We start from the raw sequence: 22,056 nt of genomic DNA on the forward strand, positions 1-22,056 counted from the left end.
TGTCTTGGCTCGTCAGGGTGACCCCTCTGGAAGCAGTGCACCATACTTTCCACGCTCTTATGAACACACTGCACAAGCTGGGTTTTTCACTCAACCTCAAGAAGTCGCAGCTGCAGCTCACGCAGAGACTGACCACCTTGGGTCTCATTTGGGACACGTGCTCCAAGAGTTTTTCCCTCGGAAGACAAGATCACAGCCCTCAAGAGGGCCACCATGCACTTCCTCAGCAGAGAAGTGACCTCGGCCTGGTGGTACCAACACCTACTGGGGCTCATGGCAGCAGTCCTCTTGGCCGTCCCCCACACAAGACTGGGGATGAGGAGGATACAGCTGCACTTGGCAACCTCCTGGAACCAGGAGCGAGGCTCTCAGTCGGAGATGTTCAGCGTTCCTCCATCACTTCACCCGGACCTCACATGGTGGTACAGGGACGGCAACCTGCGCTGGGCAAGCCTTTCAGGCAACCTACCCCGCATATCACCATCACCACAGACTCCTCTCTCGACAATTGGGGGGCCTCCCTGGACAACCACTGCGTCCATGGCAGCTGGACCCAGCAGGAGTACCACATCTATTGGCTGGAACTGAAGACGATATGGCTGGTGCTCAGCCTTCCTTCCAGTTAACTAGGGCAAGGTCGTCCTCATTCAGACAACTCGACCAGCATGTTCTATGTCAACAAGCAGGGAGGTACCAGATCTTCCCCGCTATGAAGGCTCACAGTCAGCATGTGGGACTGGGGACCTGGAGAACCAAATCTACCTCACGGCTGTCCACCTGCCAGGGGAATACAACCTGGAGGCAGACAGGCTCAGCAGACTGAGTGCGGACAACTACGAGTGGCAGTTGAACGACCTAATACAGGAAATCTTCTACAAATGGGGACACCCCAAGGTGGACTTCTTTGCCTCCTGGGACAACAGGAAGTGCCAACTGTTGGCTTCCTGGCAGGGTCAGGACTCCCTGGGTGACACATTCCAGATTCAGTGTGATGGAATGACAGCATTCGCCTTCCCGCCCACACTACTGATACACCGGGTGATATGCATGATCAATAAATATTGCTACCTCAGCCTCATTCTAATAGCACTGTGGTGGCCAGCCAGGCCATGGTTCTTGGGGCTGTTCAGCCTCTTGGTGAAGCCGCCCCTTCGCTACCCGACGGGCCCAGCACATCTTCTGGTGCAGCAGGGGGGGGGGCAGAGTTATCCACCCCGCGCCACAGAAACTAGCCCTCACAGCGTGGTTCCTGAACAGGTCACGCTAGGTCACCTCAGCCTTTCCCAGGCTAACCTAGAGATCATGCAGAGCGCCAGGAGCAAGTCTACCAGGGCCCAGTATAAGAGCAAGTTGACAAGGTTCTGCCACTGTGCAGACTCGAAGGGTATCAACCACCTTGCATGTACCTTGGACGACGTGCTCGCCTTCTTGGCGCACCTCGCCCATTCAGATGTGCAGGTGGACACTTGCCACACTTACCTGGCAGCCATTGGGGCGTACAGAAACTCGGAAGAGGAGATTTTTTTCCTCTTCCAACCAGATTGTCAGGAAACATTTGACGGGACTCGCCAGGTTCTACATGCCCATCAAGAGGCCACACCCCGTGTGGGACCTCAACGTAGTTCTGGGTGCTGTGGCGCACAAAACCATTTGAACCAATGGTATCCCCATACATCAGGCTGGTCACCATTAAGGCAGCCTTGCTAGTCGGCCTCGCCTCACAGAATCAGGAAAATCCAGGCACTGGTCACCTTAGAGCCATATACTATGTTTCACAAGGATAAAGTAGTCCTGCAGGGACACACGCATTCTTGCCCAAGGTGCCTTCCGCATTCCATCTGAGCAAAGAGATTATGCTACCTACGTTTCTTGCTGAGCCCAAAGACGAAGCACAGAGTTATGCACTGCTTGGATGTCGGGCGTGCCCTGAAATTCTGCTTGGACAGGAACAAGGGCTTCCGCAATTCGGAGGCACTTTGTCACCTTCAGTGGATCAAGACCGGGGTATCAGGCCTCTAAGGCCTCCATAGCCCTTTGGATGGTCTAGGCCATCAAAGAAGCTTAAGAGGGGCAGCACAAGCCACTGCCTGCCAATATGCATGCCCACGCAATCAGAGCCAAGTCAATGGCCATCGCCATCGCTTTCCAGCGGCATGTCCCCTGGCAAGTCAAAAGCAGGGCGGCCACATGGGCCACCCCTTCGGCTTTCTGCAAGCACTAGTGTTTGGATGCCGGTTCTAGATCAGACATAGCTTTCGGACAGGCGGTTCATAGAAACCTATTTGCTTAAGGAGGGTCTCTTCTCCAGTTGTAATCGCCCATGCAGTATGGAGGAAAGGGGATGAGATGTAAGATTAATTATAAGCTACTCACCATAGTGACTAACGTACTCTTAGTCCCCTTTCCTCCATACGTCCCACCAACCTCATTGCTCAAGGAACAACACTCTCATGAGAATTTGTTCAACTGACATTGTGGTTTGTTTGTGATTTTTGAGACCATGTCCACCCCCAAGGTGTCGGGCTTCAAGCGCTGCAAGGAAAGGATTGCAGTTCCAAAATGTCCATCACAAACCCACACCCAGTCTGTGGCCTCGATCACATTCTGAGCACTGTGGTTCTCATAAGAAGATAGACCCAAAATCGCATGCAAGAGGGCTGCGAAACCCACAGTAGTCAGGCACCCATATAAATATTGTGCACGCTCGACCTCCCTGACGTTTGAGCTCGATACGGATGGACCTATTCCTGATGCATCGGAAGAAAGCTAAAAAGAGGTCACTCCCATAAAAAGAATAGGCATCATTGGTACAGGCATAGGTGGATCCGACTTGTCAGATGTACCCAGTAAGCCGTTGGCAGGGCTACATCCAATCCAGGGCTGAGTGGGAGGCCTTTAAAAAGCAGATGCTTGAGATATTTCAGAAAGCAGCTGTGTATACAGGTGATCTTTTAAAGCAGCAGGCTTTGGTGGCTCCAGTGGTGTCCGGAGACCCAGGCCCTAAGTTGACCACTAAATCGTCATGACCCTTCATCTCGGTGCCGAGTGTGGCTGGTCCAGCATCTGCGCCAGTAATTACCAGTGCGCCCCAGGCGTCGAAGTACCTTTTGTTGCCGGCTGACAGTCCCATCGGTATCGGCACCAGGAAGCACGTCCTGATCATGACAATTAGTGGGCCATGCACTATATGATCAAGCAAGGTGGTGTGCGTTCCCCTCCACTTTGCAGAAAGGTGATGCAGCTGTGGTACTGGCTTTCAGGGAATCCGATCTCTCACCAGTAAATCTGGCAGGAATAAACAATGGATTGGCAGACGCTGTGATCTGGCAAAGCATAAGTGTGAAGTGTGCCATAAAGTCTTAGGTCTTCTCTCTGTGTGGGGTACCCCACCGGTGAATCTGTTTTGCCATGGTGTCCCACAGGAAGTGGAGATAGTTTTGCTTGAGGGAAATCATGGCGAGAGGGGAACTAGGGGATGCATTTCTGGTGGCGTGGACCTTCGATCTCCACATTGCCGTCCCTGTGATTCCAGTCATTCTGTGAGTTCTCCAGAGGTTGAGGTGGTTGCGAGCAGCCCTGATCTTGAGCACCCCGGGTTGGGCGGGGATAACGTGGTACTCTGCGATTCTGGACTTTGCCATCTGCCCACCTCTCCGGTTGCCTTGGTGGCCTGATCACCCATTTCAGAAGGTCGCGTTCTCCACATGAACCCAGAATCCCTCACTACATGTGTGGCCCTTGAGAGGATGAGGTCTGATGACCGACAACTCTCGGAGGAGGTACTTGAGGTGCTACTGGCTGCATGTAGACAGTCAACAAGATTGCTGTATGTGTGCAGGTGGAGGAGATTCAAGAGGTGGTGCAGGTAATGTGAAATTTACCCTATCTGTTTCACCACCACTACAGTGATGGAGTTCCTTCTGTCACTGTCCTCATCAGGCCTTCAGGTCCCCACGGTCAAAGGATACTTGGCAGCTTTGTGTTCAAAAGGTCTCTGGATCAAGCGTGTTTCTTTACCATCTCGTTTATGGCCCAATTCCTGAAGGTTTTTTTTGTTTTGGTAAATAAAGGGTTGCCTGGTCAAAACCCTGGTCCTCCAGGCTAGTAACAATAGCAAAAAACAATGGACCAGTCGAGTAGGGAATGGTGCACGTTTCACATTTAGCATGGCACCAAGAAAGCAGTCTTTAAAGCGAGTAAACAAATGGTGAAAGAGTGCAGAGGCTCAAAGGGAGCTGCCATGAGTAAATTGAGAATCGAGTTAAGGTCCCACTCTGGGACAACAAAGGGTACAGGTGGAAACCTATTGATGAGGCCTTTCAGGAATTGGGAAAAACAATGGACCAGTCGAGTAGGGAATGGTGCACGTTTCAAATTTACTTTTTTTCAAATATCAATAAATGTCACTCATCAAATTCATATTCATTTTATTATCATAAACACATATCAAATAACAGGTTTAAGAACACATCACAAAATATTTTCACAAAATTCAACTCGCTCTCAATCATTCCTACCACTCATTCACTATTTTAAAATGTATACATGACCCCTAACTAGTTGACCCCTTGGTCAACAATATATCTATTTCTATATGATAAATGTCCTCCACTTCAGTGGTAGATGGTGCTTTCTGTGTTTAAACAATTACACAGTAAGAAAATAGTCTACATATGTTTGGGTTGACTAGTTGGACATCACAAATTCATCCTCTCGATGACGCAACCTTCTTCAGGACTGTAATAGGGATTTTTTTATCATTCCACTATAACCAAGTAGGTTGAGTTTTACCACCTACATAACAATACAACATATTAGTGATCTGCACAATTCCACATTCCCTTATTACTTTCTTTTTTACTAATGAAAAACAGTATGACTCTAAAAAGTAGTCATAAAATCTCCATCTTTGCAACAATTTCTAATGTATCGCAGAGAAGAAGATATTTGAATTTAATCCTAGTCACATCCTTGCGTAGAAAATCATAAATCTCATTCCCACCATCAGGATGCAAAAAAAATCTCCATTTGGCCTTTCACCATAAAAATATGTGATTTAAATACTTAATCGAAACCAGGCTAAAGACGGCTTATCTGCTATCGTTGTCTTGTGTAGATATCATATCATTGGTCAAAAGGAGAGGGTTTCGTCTTAACCTAATTGGCACTCAACAGAGGGACGTCCGGTCGTAGCACGCCTATTTAATGCCCTACAGAGATAATAATCTCTTTTTGAATAATCTCTGTTCAACAAAGAAAGCGCTAATACTTACATCTAAACACGTTCAACAAAAGTTGATTCTTGCTATTGCGGATGTAATTCGGAAAACATTAGCATCTGCAGGCAGGGCGCCCCCTCTGTTAGTTTATCATCACGTTAGTCAGCGTCCACGGCTATCCTGTAATAACTTACCAGGATTATCTTTTTTAAAACTCAATGATGACATTTGTTAAAAAAATAATTCATATTGGGTATTTATTTCCTTAGGGGCCCATCATCTGTCCACTGTCTAGACTTTGTTAAAATTCTTCAGAATTAAATGTGCTTTACTAATCTCAACACCCACCGTGTTCGAAAGAAAGATGCTTTACACAAACTCAATAGTATCTCCGAGCACTGCCGATTTCACAGATCTAATATGTGTATTATTTGACTATCTGTTCGCTAATGTTCTAATCCCCAAAAGATCTCCTGACGCGACAATTTACCTTTACTACGGCTCTTCCTCCTAGCTGTATCGTCTCTCGTCCGCTTGTATAGAATGTGACCGCTGTCGCACAAGGATTGCGGACTGCGCTTAACTTGATTGCTTTATATGGCAAATCATCACGATCGAAAGGACTAGAAACGCTCAAAATAAGCATTTCGCAGTATGACTCTATTTCAACAGTGAATTGACTCAAAAAATGGCATATTTTTTTCAAAAAATAGCAGTGTTGTAAAAAAAATACCGCCTTCTCCTATATGTAAAATTTTTAAAAATGAAAGTGCAAAAAATCTAATATTGTGCCAGGAGTATACTCCATCTAAATGGAACAGAACCCGCAGATGTCATCAAATAGGAACATCTTCATAAATTAACATATCCACAGATGAGCAGTATTTTAGTATTGAATGGTAGTAATTTCATGTAGCCAAAGATAGGTTCCTCACATCATGCATTCTCTTTGAATTAGACCGGTCCTCTTACAGTCGACCCTTCACATTTTTGTGAAAGATGATGCATTACTCTGTATATATTGCGCTCACTGCTATATCTAATGGTACCTAAGATTTCACTAGTGATATAATTAAGTGACACAACAATATCACTCTTTAGATCTATATAAAAACAGTGTTGCACATTGTTGGTACCTAAGATTTTTTAGTGAGTTATGAGTTCATTCCACTCTACAGAAATATGCTGTTTCTTACTGTATCAAGGCGGTACATCCAGCACTGTTCTATTTTATGTAAAGCAACAGCCATATCACCACCCCTCCTTTGTGGTTTAACAATACGGAGTACGAACCATTTTAAATCCATCTCTGTATGTTTATATTGTATAAAATGGTCCACTAACGGCTTGTCTGCTACTCTGTTACGAATGCAGCTTCTGTTTTCTCCTATACGTTGTCTTACTTCCCTTGTGGTTTTAACCACATACACTAGATTACATGGGCACAAGATTATGTAAACTACATTTTTAGTCTGACAGTTTGTGTGTTCTTAGCTTCCACCGAATTTGTCCATAGTTAAACTCTAGCCGTGTTTCCGTCAAAGGACAGGACACGCAATTGCCACATTTATGGTGACCCACTATGGGCGGAAGTACCCATTGGTTCAAAACTGTTTGATCCCAGGTTTTCTCAACATAATTATGTACCAAGCTTTGCTTCAAATTAGTGTTTTTCTTAAAAGCAAACATAGGCTGCTGTGACAAGGTGCCTGGCTGCCTAATCAAATTCCCAAATGCGATTTACTATTTTTTTTGTGTGGAGTCAAAGAACCCTGAAAAATAGACTCCTAGAAAGAGGTTACCCGAAAAAACTTGTTCAAGACAACTATAAAAGGGCGTCCAATACAAATAGGGATTTTTGTTTGACTCCACACACAAAACAAAAACAGGGTAGGCTGGTAGTGTTACCACATTTAACCCAGGGAGCAATGATCTAAAAAAAAATAGTAAATCGCAATCGGGATTTAATTAGGCAGCCAGGCACCTTGCCACAGCAGCCTATGTTTGCTTTTAAGAAAAACACTAATTTGAAGCAAAGCTTGGTACATAATTAGGCTGAGAAAACCCGGGATCAAACAGTTCTGAACCAGTGGGGACTTCCGCCCATAGTGGGTCACCATAGATGTGGCAATTGCGTGTCCTGTCCTTTGACGGAAACACGCCTAGAGTTGAACTATGGACAAATTCGGTGGAAGCTAAGAACACACAACAAACTGTCGGACTAAAAATGTAATTTACATAATCTTGTGCCCATGTAATCTAGTGTATGTAGTTAAAACCACAAGGCAAGTCAGACAAGCGTATAGGAGAACACAGAAGCTACATTCGTAACAGAGTAGCAGACAAGCAGTTAGTGGACCATTTTATGCAATATTAACATACAGGGCTGGCTTTAAAATGGTTCGTACTCCAAAGTGTTAAACCACAAAGGAGGGGTGGTGATATGGCTGTTGCTTTACATAAAACAGAACAGCGCTGGATATACTGCCTTGATACTGTAAGAAACGTCCTTAATATTTCTCTAGTGTGAAATGCACTCATAATTCACTAAATAATCTTCGGTACCAACAATGTGCAACACTGTTTCGAGGGGATTGTGTCCTCTGACGTATTGCACATCTTTGACAGTGATTACCGCAGCTGTGCTGCTTCGGAAAACTTTTTCGCTGTCCTGCGTCGATACGCTCCCTCGAGGACCACCTCCGACGGCCGACGTCACCAGATGTTCTATGTAGGACGCACGACGCCTGTAGCCTCAATTCTGTTTTTTCCGCGAACATATTCGCTTCGAAATCTACGGCGTGCCTCGGTTCTTGTATAACGGTTCTTCCGAATATTGTAAATTCTACGAGAAAATGTCTGTCTTCTGCTACCCCGAAGTCGGGCTTTAAGAAGTGTCGGGACTGCGCTTCCAAGATGTCTCTGACGGACCCGCACAATGTCTGCCTTTGGAGCCTGGGTGAGAGCCACGCGACTGTTAACTGCGACGAATCCCAGTCTTTGACGTAGAAGGCCTTGCGGGAGCGGAAGAAGCTATTGGCGGGTATGGTTTCCAAACCTCCCAAATCAAAGTCTGCTGGACTTTTGACCGACGATTCGAGGGGCGAGACTCCACGTCGTCGTAAGTCCAGGGGGTCTTGTTCCAGGAGTGTGTCCCACCATTCCTCGGCCTCTTTGAAGCATGCAAGGAAGCGCCGTCATCGGTCTCCTTCCTCGTCTGAGGACTCCGCCAGATGGCGGGTTGCTTGTCCCACCAAGCATTCATCTCCGGAGGAATGGGACGCCTTCCTTAAGGAGATGTTGGCGATTTTTGAATCGCAGTGCACCGTTCCGGCCGCGCCTTCGAGAGAAGCCGGTGAGGAACACTCTAGAGCCACCGCTCGCACGCCTTCGGGCTCGGGTGGTCGGCACGATCACCGAGAACCTTCAAGTTCTCAGTCGGACAAGGAGGATCACAATCGTGCCTGCTCCAGGTCCCGGTCCTCGACACCGTTGAGACCGTTGGAGTCTGTGAGGCCTTCGAATAAGGCATCGATGCCATCGAAGGACACGCTCGGGGCTCCAGCCTCAAAGCCGCTGTCGAAGTAGTCAGCGCCACTCCCATTGGTGCCCTCAACGCCTTTTGAGGAATTTTTTCCGGAGGTACCCCGGAGAGCTGTGGAGGCTCCTAGGAAGGTGCTCAGCAAGTCTGTGCGGCCTGTTTTCGACCCATACTCTGTTCCTCCTCTCAGGGTGTAATTGTTCAAACCCTTGGAGTACATTTCTGAGGTTGAGGAAGGGTCTGAGGAAGAGGTGCCTCCTGATGACTGTTGTCAGGGCATAGCCAGCTGGAAGACCTGCGTCCGTCTTTGCACGATGCCAGTGGTCTAGATACCTCCCCGGAGGTTGAGTTTGGAAGGCCTGAGCTTGGTACGAATGCGGACTCATCGTACAGACACCTCATGTCGAGGGTGACAGAATATCTGGATTAGTTGGCTCCACCTGTGGATTTTCTGCAGGATGACCTCACAGATATTTTGGACCATGGTCCACCCACTGACCCGGTGTTGCCATTTCACATGGCCTTACAAAGAAGGGTGGCAGTGGCTTGGACTGCTCCGGAGAGTCTCCCGGCAGTGAACAAGTCTTTGCTTAAAAAATACTGTCCAGCCAGTGGTGACCCCTGCTACTTGTCTACGCACCCTACTCCGTAGAGTTTGGTGGTGCAGGCGGCTATGGCCCCAGCAAAGCAGGCAGCGTACCCTACAATCCCTCATGATGGGGACAACAAATGCTTTGACAGCTGGGCATATGGCTGTATGGCTTTAAAGGCAGCCAACCCAGTTTGTGCCCTTGCAAGATTCACGCACTCTGTGGAATTGTGTGTAGTCAGTGGCTGAACATATTCCCGAAGGGAGGAACGGGATGGTTTTCTTGCCCTCGTTCAGGATGGCAAGGATGCCATGTGTGAGTCAGTTCAGTCAGGTTTGGACGTGGCAGACTGTGTCAGCCGGTCCATGGCGGCGAGCACCATGATGCGCAGGTTTGCATGGTTGCGTAAGTCGGGGTTTGCTCCTGATGTGCAGTCCCGGCTTCTGAATATGCCCTTTGATGGTGTACATTTTTTTGGCAGCAAAGCTGACTAGAGCCTTGAGAGGTTGCAGACCTCCAAAGCTGCAGCAAAGTCCTTGAGTGCTGCAGTGCGTCAACCTCCACCTTTTCGGCCTAGGGGACAGCAATGGAGGGGAGGCTCCTTTCAATATTACTCTTCCTTTGGTATATCGAGGGGTGGTGCCAGTCAAAGGGGCCAACGTAGGAGTACCAGAGTTGGAAAACCAGGTACTCGAGGTGCCAAAGCCACTTGGGCAGTTGCCTCTTTGCCCTGTGTGGTTTGAACATGCTCCTCAGGAAGGACAAGTTCAAGATGGTTACTCTCGAGTCCTCCAGGCCCTTCATCTTCAGGACTGATTGGTCTCTCTCGACCTCAAGGATGCTTACTTTCATGTGCCGATTCATCCCAAGTACAGGAAGTTCCTGAGGTTCGCGGTTGGCGACTCGCATTTTCAGTTTCGGGTCCTGCGGTTCGGATTGACCTCCGCCCCGAGTATCTTCACCAAGCTGATGGTGGTGGTGGCGCGTATCTCAGGAAAGGGTGCGAGTCACGTCTACCCCTACCTAGATGATTGGTTGATCAGGGCACGTTCTCCCGAGGTAGTCCTGGATCATCTGTCAGTCACCTGCCACTCCCTTCACAGGCTGGGCTTCTCCCTCAACTTAAAGAAGTCCCACTTGACACCTACCCAGCGGCTCCAGTACATCGGAGCTGTGCTCGACACATCCCCGGGGCAGTGTTCGCCTCCCCAGGTGAGGGCTCACCACATTCTGCAGATGGTGGACACATTTCAACGTGCGCAGAGTCTCCCGGCGTTCGAGTTCTTGAGATTGCTTGGCCTAATGGCATCCTGCATGCTACTGGTGCCAGAAGCCAAGCTGCGGATGATCTCTGCAGTGGGCACTCAAGATGCAGTGGTCGCAGTTTTCCGGCAGGATGTCGGACCCCGTTCAGATTCCGCCCTCTGTCGCCCAGGACCTTCTGTGGTGGGCCGTCAAAGGAAATCTGTTCAGAGGGGCTCCATTATGGCAACCATGTCTGGAAGTGACGACCGTATCCCTCACAGGTTGGGGAGCTCATGCCAACGAGCTGACGGCCTGCCGTCGGTCGTTGGTCTCCATCGGAGTCCAGACTCCACATCAATCTGTTAGAGCTGCAGGCTGTCAGGCTAGCCCTGAAGGCTTTTCTGCCGTCTGTACGGGGGAAGAATGTCCTGATTATGACGGACAATACAGTGACCATGCACTACCTCAACAAAAAGGGTGGGGGGGGTCAGGGTCACTCCCACTGTGCAGGGAGGCGATGCAGCTCTGGTTCTGGGCCATCCAGCAGGAAATTTCGACCTCTGCGGTTCATCTGGCCGGAGACGGAAACGCAGCGGCGGATGCTCTGAGCAGGCAGAGCACGGTCTCTCATGAGTGGGAGCTGGCACAGGAAGTTCTTCTGGAGATCTTCTCCCTTTGGGGGACTCCGCAAGTAGATCTCTTCGCCACCAGTGTCACCCGGAAGTGCAAAAGATTCTGCTCGCAGGAATTTCCTCCAAGAGGAGCCTTAGGAGATGCGTTCGTAGTGGAGTGGTCCTTCCCACTGCTGTACGCGTTTCCTCCAGTCCCCGTCATTCTGCAAGCGTTACGGAGGTTCAGTTCCCGAATGATCCTCATTACTCGGCATGGGCCAGGGGAGCGTGGTACCCGGACCTTCTAGACATGTCCATCTGCCCTCCATGCCTTCTTACCTACCAAGACGATCTGCTCTCACGGGAGGGGGGTTGAGTTCTCCATCCAGAGGTCAAGTCTCTCAGCCTTCATGCTTGGTATCTGAAAGGCTGAGATATAAGGATTGGGACCTCCCTGAATATGTGATGGAAGTGTTGCTTTCGGCCAGAAGGCCCGCAACAAAATCCCTGTACCGTTGCGGTTGGAAATTCTGCGACTGGTGCAGGGTACAGAATGTGGATCCTTTCCAATGTTCCATTCCTTTTTTTTTTTTTTTTTTGCTTTCTTTAGCCCACAAGGGCCTGCAAGTGGGTACCATTAAGGGTTACCTGGAGGCGCTGTCCATATTTAAGCGCTCGTCTGTGGAATGTTCATATTTTAAAATCCCTTTGATTTCTCAGTTCCTGAAAGGGCTAACTCATGTGTTTCCACGTCTCCTTTCCAGGTGCCGGGATGGGATTTGAATTTGGTTTTAAAGTTCCTGATGGGAGCTCCGTTTGAGCCCTTACATTCTTGTCCATTGAGACTGTTGTCCTTTAAAACTGTATTTTTAGTTGCGGTTACTTCCGCACGCAGAGTGAGTGAGTTGCAGGCACTTTCCGCCAAACCACCCTTCATTGTGTTCCATAAGGACAGGATTGTCCTTGGGGTATGGGCTTCCTTTCTTCCGAAGGTTGTGCCGGAATTCCATCTGAGCCAGAAGGTAATTCTTCCGGCATTCTATTCTCCTCCACATCCTGGCAAGGAAGAGGAGAGGCGCCATAGGTTGGATCCTAGGAGAGCTTTGAGTTTCTATCTCTCATGGGTGTCCGGGTCAGAGTGGACGATCAGCTCTTTATTGGTTACGCTGGAAGGCGTTTAGGTCCGGCTGTTTCCAAGCAGACCTTGTCTAGATGTATCATTTTGACGATCTCTGAATGTTATCGTTTGACGGGGAAGGACCCTCATGTAGGTTTACGGGCCCATTCTACTAGGGGTATGGCTGCCTCCACTGCACTACAGAGGGGTGTTCCGATTCGCAGTATTTGCGAAGCGGCCACATGGGCCTCTGTTCATACTTTTGTGAAACATTATTCCCTGGACTCTATCCATGGGCAAGATTTGGCCTTTGTCAAGGCAGTCCTCTATTCTGCTATTTGATTGGGCAAATCTCTAAATTCTTCTCCCACCTCCTTATGTTGGTACTGCTTTGGGAGTCTTTCAAAGATGTGGACTACGTCGGAGGACACAATCCCCTCGAATAACAAGTTACTTTCTTACCTGGTAACCTTCTTTCAATGGGATGTTCCTCCAACGTATTCCACATCGTACCCTCCCTACTTGCTCCGCTACAGAATTTCTTTTGCAGCTTCCATTTCCGCAAGGCTTTCTGTGGTAAGGCTGGCAGAAGATTGGTGCCACACGTTCTGGGGGAAAAAACTACAACTGAGGCTACGGGCGTCGTGCATCCTACATATAACATCTGGTGCCGTCGGAGGAGGTCCCCGAGGGAGCGCATCGATGCAGGACGCCTACGCTGAAAAAGTTTTCCGAAGCAGCACAGCTGTGGTAATCACTGTCAAAGATGTGGAATACGTCGGAGGAACATCCCATCGAAAGAACGTTACCAGGTAAGAAAGTAACTTGTTCTTTTCTATAGCTCTAAAGAGCGATATTGTTGTCACTTAAATATATCACTAGTGAAATCTTAGGTACCATTAGATATAGCAGTGTGAGCAATATATACAGAATAATGCATCATCTTTCACAAAAATGTGAAGGGTTGACTGTAAAATGACCTGTCTAATTCAAAGAGAATGCATGATGTGAGGAACCTATCTTTGGCTACATGAAATTACTACCATTCAATATTAAAATACTGCTTATCTGTGGATGTGAAGTATGTTCATTTATGAAGATGTTCGTATTTGTCGACATCTGCGGGTCCTGTTCCATTTAGATGGAATATACTCCTGGCACAATATTAGATTTTTTGCACCTTCATTTTTTAAAATTTTAAATATAGGAGAATGCAGTATATTTTCACAACACTACTATTTTTTGAAAAAATATGGCTTTTTTTGAGTCAATTCACTGTTGAAAGTCATACCATGAAATGCTTATTTTGAGCGTTTCTAGTCCTCTTTCTATCATGATGATTTGCCGTATAAAGCAATCAAGTTCAGCGTCAGCCGAAATCCTTGTGCGACGGTGGCCGCATTCTACACAAGAGGACGAGAGACGATACAGATAGGAGGGAGAGCCGTAGTACAGGTAAGTTGTCGCCTCAGGAGATCTTTTAGGGATTAGAACATTAGCGAACAGTCAAATAATACACATATTAGATCTGTGAAATCGGCAGTTCTCCGAGATACTATTGAGTTTGTGTAATGTAGCTTTCTTTCGAACACGGTGGGTGTTGTGAGATTAGTAAAGCACAGTTAATTCTGAAGAATTTTAACAAAGTCTAGACAGTGGACAGATGATGGGCCCCTAAGGAAATAAATACATAATATATTTGTTAAACAATACGTCATCATTGAGTTTTTAAAAAGATATAATCCTGGTATGTTATTACAGGACAGCTGTGGACGCTGACTAACATGATGAGAAACTAACATAGAGAGGGCGCCCTGCCTGCAGATGCTATCGTTTTCCAAATTACATCCACAATAGCAAGAATCAACTTTTGTTGAACAACGTGTTTAGATGCAAGTATTAGTGCTTACTTTGTTTTCGAGAGATTATTCAAAAAGAGATTTTACAATATATTATCTCTGTAGGGCATTAAATAGGTGTGCTACGACCTGACGTCCCTCTGTTGAGTGCCAATTAGGTTAAGAAGAAACCCTCTCCTTTTGACCAATGATATATCTACAAACTAACAAGACAAAGATAGCAGATACGCAGTCTTTAGCCTGGTTTCGAGTAAGTATTTAAATCACAGAAATATTTTGGTGAAAGTGGCCAAATAAAGAGATTCTTTTGCATCCTGATGGTGGGAATGAGATTTATGATTTTCTACGTAAGGATGTGACTAGGATTAAATACAAATATCTTCTCTGCGATACAATAGAAATTGTTGCAAAGATGGAGATTTTAGGTCTACTTTTTAGAGTCGCCGTTTACATTAGTAAAAAAAAGTAATAAAGGAATGGTGGAATTGTGCAGATCACCAATATGTTGTAGTGTTTTGTAGGTGGTAAAACTCACCCTACTTGGTTATAGTGGAATGATAAAAAATTCCCTATTACAGTCCTGAAGAAGGTTGCGTCATCGAGATGACGAATTTGTGATGTCCAACTAGTCAACCGAAACATATGTAGACTATTTTCTTACTGTGTAATTGTTTAAACACAGAAAGCACCATCTGCCACCGAAGTGGAGGACATTTATCATATAGAAATAAATTGTTGACCAAGGGGTCAACTAGTTTTGGTGTGATGTATACATTTTAAAACAGTGAATGAATGGTAGGAATGATTGAGTGCGTTGAATTTTGTGATAAATATTTTGTGATGTGTTCATAAACCTGTTATTTTATGTGTTTATGATAATAAAATGAATATGAATTTAATGATTGACATTTATTGATATTTGTGGAAAAGTAAATGTGCAACTGCACCATTCCCTACTCGACTGGTCCATTGTTTTTCCAATTCCTGAAGGGCCTCATCAATAGGTTTCCACCTGTTCCCTTTGTTGTCCCAGAGTGGGACCTTAACTTGATTCTCACTTTACTCATGGAAGCTGCTTTTGAGCCTCTGCACTCTTTCACCATTTGTTTACTCACTTTAAAGACTGCTTTCTTGGTGCCCATTGCGTCAGCCAGACAGGTCAGTGAGCTGCAGGCCCCGTCATGCAAGCCGCCATTTCTGTTTTTTTCGTGGAGAACATCTCTTAAGGTACAACTGGGGTTTTTACATAAAGTGGTCTCCATCTGTCCCAGGCTATTGACCAGCCAGTCTTTTTCCTGCCTCCACACACCTCGAAGGAGGAGAAACTGTTCCATAGATTAGACCTGAAGAGGGCTCTTAGCTTTTATGTTGCGAGAACTGCAGAATGTAGTAAAGCGGACCAACTGTTGATGGCATTCTCAATGGTGAAATAGTTTGGCTGTCTCCAAGCAAACCATCTCAAGGTGGATCACACTCTGCATTTCAGAATGTTAGCTCAATGCGGGGATGGAATTGCCTCCAGTCATCAGAGCCCACTCCACTAGTGGAGTCTCTGCCTCTTTGGCTCTACAAAGGGGGTGCCATTGAGGGACATTGTGTCACCTTTACACAATTCGCACACAAAGATGCCATATTTTATGTAGTAGCTGTTCATCAAAATCTCGCAGCTGGGGGGGGATCTTATTTCACCTTTTTACCGATTTTTGTCCTTTTCACCATGAACACATTTTCCAAATGTTCTGCAAATTATCACAATTGTGCGCGTTCAACATGGGGATATGTGTAAATTTTCACAATTTCTAATATTAATACATTTCACATCAAACCATACATATTGCGGTTCCTGTCCAGAACATGTTACACAGTTCTGCCGCCTCTTAAAACGTGCAATTTGACTAACAGATATGTCCTTGGTATATTTTTCACCACTTAAATCACAAGTTATGAGTCTTTAAAAATTGTTCTTTATTCATGCTTAACAGCAGATGGTCCGCCCCTTTTTCTCTCCCTGGAGTCCAGGAGCATCCCCATCCTTGTTTGTTCCTTCCACAAGCCATTTAAGACCCTCTCACACCTCTGTCATGGGCTTAAGGGCCTGCGATTGTCCCTTCTCTTTCTGTAGACAAAAGTCTGTTAACCCACAATTATCTCCCCGTGAGTTTCAGCTGAGAGGATATCCCTCCCCCCTGGGAGAAACCTGTTTGTCCAGATCCAAAGGGTTGCAGCTCAGCTAGGCTAATTTATTCTTAATTAAAAATCCAGGAAAAACCAAACTTGTTGTACCAAACATAAATACATTACTTTCTTAGCTTTAACTCTGTGGGATAAAAGCAACTGAGATCTGTATTCTTTTTAGCCACAATCCTTTTTATGTTTGCCAATCCGGCAGACTTTTTAGTTTAGATCACTTTGAAGTTTCATCAGTAACTCACCTGCCAGCTGTCATTCAGGTAGCTCAGGGTACTGCACCCAGATTTTGAAAGGGGATGTCAGTTTACAGACAATCCAGTTTGTCTGAATGTTTTGCTCTTCACATTAGGACTTTGCATGTTCGCTTACATGAATTTTAGCGCCAAGCAAGATTTTGAATGTTGAGAAGTGTTGTGTTATAGGCATTTGAGTTTTTAGCACAAAGCAAATGTCATTTATAGGCACATTTTGGAGTTTTATTATTACACCAGTGGGGCACAATAGGTCAATTAAAAATTCAGGAAAAATATTCAGAAAAATATATATGCAGACATTTAGACATCAAAATACATTTAGAAGCTTTTCAATATATCGCCTCTATCGATAGAAGCGATATATTGAACAGAAGCTTGTAAAACACTCTAGATTGTCTCACCACTGCAATATCTAATGCTAATCTCTCGACTTTTGCGTTACGTTACTGCTCTCTTGAATTGTGTTCAGTATACACTGCAGTCTTTTAATACACATACATATATGTATTTTGTCTAAATGTCTGCACCATGTATATATATTTTTTTTTCTGAATATTTTTCCTAAATAAAATAGTTTTTACTTGACCTATTGTGCCCCACTGGTGTGATCTAATCATGTTACACTAGGTCTCTGAACTTTGTCAACTACCACCTAGCACTGTTAAGGAGAGGTAGCCTTCGACTCACCTCCACTTTTTCTGGGACTTTCATCTTGCCTCTTTCACACATGCTCCTTGGGGAGTCTATCTGATGAGGAATCTGCAGGAGAAAGGCAATCCATTGAAAGAGAAATTACCGTAATGTTCTTTCTATGGATTCTTTTCCCGCAGATTGCTCATCACCCTCCCATCCTAGCCTGCTATGGAAGTGCCTGCATTTAATGACCTTCTCTTTGGGAGAAAAAGTTGAGCTTGTTTAAAGGTCTGCAGTTGAACCTGTCTGCATTCTTTATGCGGTTTAAATAACATTTTTAAAAAACATGGCTAGGTTTTTCCACTTTCAGTTGTAGCTGTTCAGCCGAATTGTTTGAATATTGCTCTGCAGCGGTTGAACTCAGGTGGGGGAAAAAAAGTCAAGAACTGAAATACAGTGGCGTAGTGACCCAGTATATGTGAGTTGACCTTTCTCGCGTCTGGAGCCGACGACGACCGCATCAAGGCAACACGGGTCGACGGCTGAGTTGAGGTGCACGACGCCTCCTGTCGAAACATTTAACGTCTAAACGTTTAATGAGCAGCTGATACTGCAATGGATATGACATGAAGATCACGTCTAGTCTGGAGAGGCCTTTGTGAACGTGAGTAGAATGATTAATCCCTCAGCCATTCGTTGGACAGCCTCCAGACATCTACAACCCCCACTTCCCTTAGAAACCCTGGCAAACCCCACGACTTGCTTAGAATCCTCCCTAGTCGACGGGAGGGATTTGTCAGCCTTTGGGTCTGGAACCATGTTAAAATCCCCACCTTTTGATAATCTGGCCCTCTGCATACGAGACAATATTCAGGGAGATTGTTTGCAGGAACCAGTCGTGCAAGCTATTGGGGCAGTAGAACAATAAATATGGGAATTTTTGCTTGAACAGGCAACTTTTCACTAATATGTACCTGCCCAGCGAGTCCCACTTCACCGAGATCTCGTTCGGGGAACTACCTTGCTATATAATGCCACACCCCCCCACCTGGCAAAATATGCCCTAGAGAATCGCCCATGCCTAAAGCATCTTTAGCCATTAGGTGCGTCTCATGTAAACAGACAATGTCTGCTGATACTTCCGACAGTCTGCTGCCATTGGACTTTTGCTTTACTGGGGAGTTGAGACCTTGCACATTCCAGGTCACCATATGCAGCTCTTTTCCATTGTTGTCAGCCATACTAGTGTCCAACGGAAAGTGTCCTGCCCCAGTTGTAGACTGAGAGTTTTGATGCTGTGGTAATGTGTGAGCTGGTTCCCACGCTGCAGTACTGTAAGCAACATGTGGCAATGTGGTTAATGACACCATTAGATAACTCCTCCCCCTTCCTTCGCCCCTTACCCAAATCAAACGTGGGTAACAAAATAAACCAACCCACATTTCCCAGGGCAGCCACCGCAACCCCGGCAACCAGGCCCTGTAGGAAAGTAAACAACATATCCACCAACATCCGCTTCAGCATCACATACTTAATTCTGTATAATGTACAGAAACCAGAGAATCTTTGAGCCCAACCCTACAATGCCCATCAGGCCAGGTCATTGCCTCTCCAAACTTCAGTTCTAATTTGCTGCAATGACCAGGATCCTGCCAGCAACTTCTCCTAGCCGGGCTCGCTTGTCTGGCTTCCTCTTTCCAAAGGTGGGAAGCCACCAGCAGCGGTAAGGTCCTTTCTCTCCCATCATCATTTAGAGCCTCTTTTGTGCCTGAGGGATGGCCCTTTGGGCTGCCTTCTTCTGCCTGCCTGGGACTAAGACCCAGCGGTCTCCTCGGGGAGGAGGGGGGGGGGGTTTGTATGGAATCGGTCCCTTTCACCAGGAGCGTCTGCATTAAGCAGCGCCTCTGCCTCTTTCACCGACTTCACTTTCCATGGCTGGAAGAGAAGATCATGGACATGGGGATCCCCCAGTGATGGGCGATTTTCCTCTCCTGCAGCAATTCTGTAAGTGGCCAGAAGTCCTTCCTTTCTGCCAATGTTGAGGCCGCTAGATCATGATCTAGGACGACTAAGGTGTCTCTGAACTGGATTTGAGGCAATTCCCTGGCCCCAATTATAGTTTCCTCCTTGATCATATGAAAGTGGACCCTGGCCAAGACGTCTGGGGTGTTGACTGGGTGCGATGCACTCGATCTCCTGTGAGGCGCTGGCTGGGTGGCTCAGAATGAAGCAGAAGAGATCATGCATAAATTCTTCCAGGTCACTATCTAGGACTGTGGGTGGATGTTGTTGCAATGGGAGCAAATCTCTGTCATCCTGCTTTGCCTCCAGTGCTTCACATCTGGCTTACAGGTCGGTGAGTGTCAGCACCCTTGCCTATCTCATAGCCCTGCTCACGTAAGTTGTGCTCCACGTTTGCCGGCCTACTTTCAACCTCCTCCATGCATCTATCCAGGGTGCTCATTTTCTTCAGGGGTTCCTCTGTTCCCTTTTGATATTCCCTAGTCATGGCAGTTAGGAGATCCTGAAGTCCAACTTAATGACCGGCGGGGGATGCGGGGGGAAGGTGCGAGCCCCTGTGGAGTGTTTTCTGCATGTATCATGCCCACCACTTGCTCACCTTTTCTAGCTTTCTCTGTGGTGCTCATCAGCAGGGTTGCAATGTCTGATTGCTTTGCTGCCTTAGGGGACTTTGCCATGGTGCTGTGTCACAGTGGCATTCACATGCCTTAGTGGTTACTGTCTAACTCTTCAGCTAATGACCTTTGTGCACCTTCTGTTGTGTTGAGACCCGCTGCCCCTTGTCCCCCAGAGCACACCAGGAAGCCCCTCTCCCCGCTTTTCTGCAGCAGCGAGGACTTCAGGATATCTGCTGCTTGAATCCAGAGTGGCCCCCGTCGCAGCACGTGCCGCGCCATTCGTTTCTGGCGGCTGGAGGAGTGGGAAGGGAGGGGTGGGAGGTTGAGGCGAGCCAACTCCCGCGTTAAGCAGTGTGGGGTCAGGCGCCCCCTTGCAGGCCAAAGGCAGGGTGATGGCGCCAGTCTTACATGTGCAAGAGCAGGCCTTGCCTGATGGACATTGGACCCCCACCCCCCTGTTCCTCCACCCCCGGAGGAGCAGACTCTAGTACAGGGCTTAGGACTGGCCCACTATAGCCCTAGCTCACCTCAAAATTCTGAGCACGACAGACCCTGAGAGGCAGTTGACTGCCTCACCAGGCCACTTTCTCTCCCAAGCAGTGCCTGTAACTCCCTTCAATGCTGTAGGCCCTATGGTGTCCTCAGGGGAGCAGCTGCATGGCAAACATCGCCCTGCTGCTTCTCTCTTTCCCAGGCCTCGATTATGGGCCTGAAGGGGCATTGCCAGATCTCTACATTTTCCCAGGCTGAGCCAGCCAGCACCGATGTTGGAATGGTATGCCACAAGTAGTGGGCAAAAGCTTTCCAGATCACTTAGGAGAGGGGCCCCCAAAATGCAACAGGGTGGGCCAAGTCTGCTTAAGCGTCATTCTGGAACACATCCACCATGGGACCGGGAAGCAAGATGGACCCCCTGGGGTCAGTCCAGACACTGATCAGAATCAACAGGGGAGGTGGCAGGGGCCTCCTTGCATTCACGCTCCCAGTTTGTTGGTCCTGCCAGCAGCTCCTGCGCTCTGTGACCTGTTGGTTCCAGGACTGTTGGGGCTGAGGCGTCAGTAACTCAGATGGGTTGACCCACGGAGCTGCAACTTGCACCGTCTGCGCCCGTCAGTCACCATCCACAGCCAGCATTTTCACTGATACCGTGGCTAAAACTGAAGTGCAAGGCTTAGTTGCCAGGATCGGGTCGGGAGCTATCACGAAGCCTTGCTTCGCGCTCTGGCTCCAAGCCCCAAAATTCCTTTTTTTAACAAAAAGACTTTTAACACGAATCACATTAGCAATATTGTAAATATTAATATAAAATTGTGATGTACGAAAATCCAGATCAGATAATTAAGCTGATTGAAATGGGTTTAGAGCTTTTCAGGAAAAGGGCAGGAAATGGTGATGGAATGGCAAATAAGTTAAAGGGAAGAAAAGACAAAAAAATGATTAGTGAGCAGGGGCTGCAAGAGTGTTCTAGGAAAATTGTAATGGTCATTAATGATGTTTGTGTGAAAGGAATCGCTAACCAAGAAGGAGAATAGTTGTGATTTTATGAATCATAATTCAGTGTGTCTTGTATAGAGGGATTGTGGAAGGAGGTTAAGTATTGACTTCAATAGTTTATCTGGATTTCATATGGAGCATGGTTAATCCAAGTGTTGCAAAGGCTAGCATCAAGTTCCCAGTGGCTATGTTAAAGCACCCATGGGTGTAGTATATCCAAGCCTGGGAAGTGTTATGCCAGAGTTTTGCAGTCTTTCCAGATACTCAAGGTGGTCTTGATCACAATCAGTCGTCCAAAAGTAGCAGTTAAAATTTTTCTAGATTGGAGTTTAGAGTAACAAGCGCACCAAAGCAGTTTGAAGTTAAAATTGGTACCCTTTTTTTTATTTTTTTTTATTTTATTGAACCTTTGCCGCCCAAACAAACCTGTACATTTTAGCAATATTGTTACCTTAGGCAAATGCTCTTTTAAATATCCAAAATAGAAAAGAGCGGCCTGCATGTTTCCCAACTGGCGCAGTAGCAGATTTTTGAACCGTAGTAGAATGGCTATTTGTTCTGAAGATTACGTTTTGCCTGTTTCAGCTTGTGTAGTTCATTTCTGTATAATGTTAACCCACTTTAATTAAATAGTGGTGGAATGGCCAATAGAATGCTTCATAAA

The 22,056-nt window shown here is 46.6% G+C and overlaps 1 protein-coding gene across 9 annotated transcripts in view; it reads left to right on the top strand.

The window, feature by feature from the left end:
* Nucleotides 1–22,056, top strand: part of PPP1R12B (protein phosphatase 1 regulatory subunit 12B) — a 1,230,188-nt gene that overhangs the window by 999,999 nt on the left and 208,133 nt on the right. The window lies entirely within an intron of this gene.

The sequence above is a fragment of the Ambystoma mexicanum genome, chromosome 13 (assembly GCF_040938575.1).
Source record: "Ambystoma mexicanum isolate Mex_15411 chromosome 13, UKY_AmexF1_1, whole genome shotgun sequence".
Lineage (NCBI taxonomy): Eukaryota > Metazoa > Chordata > Amphibia > Caudata > Ambystomatidae > Ambystoma > Ambystoma mexicanum.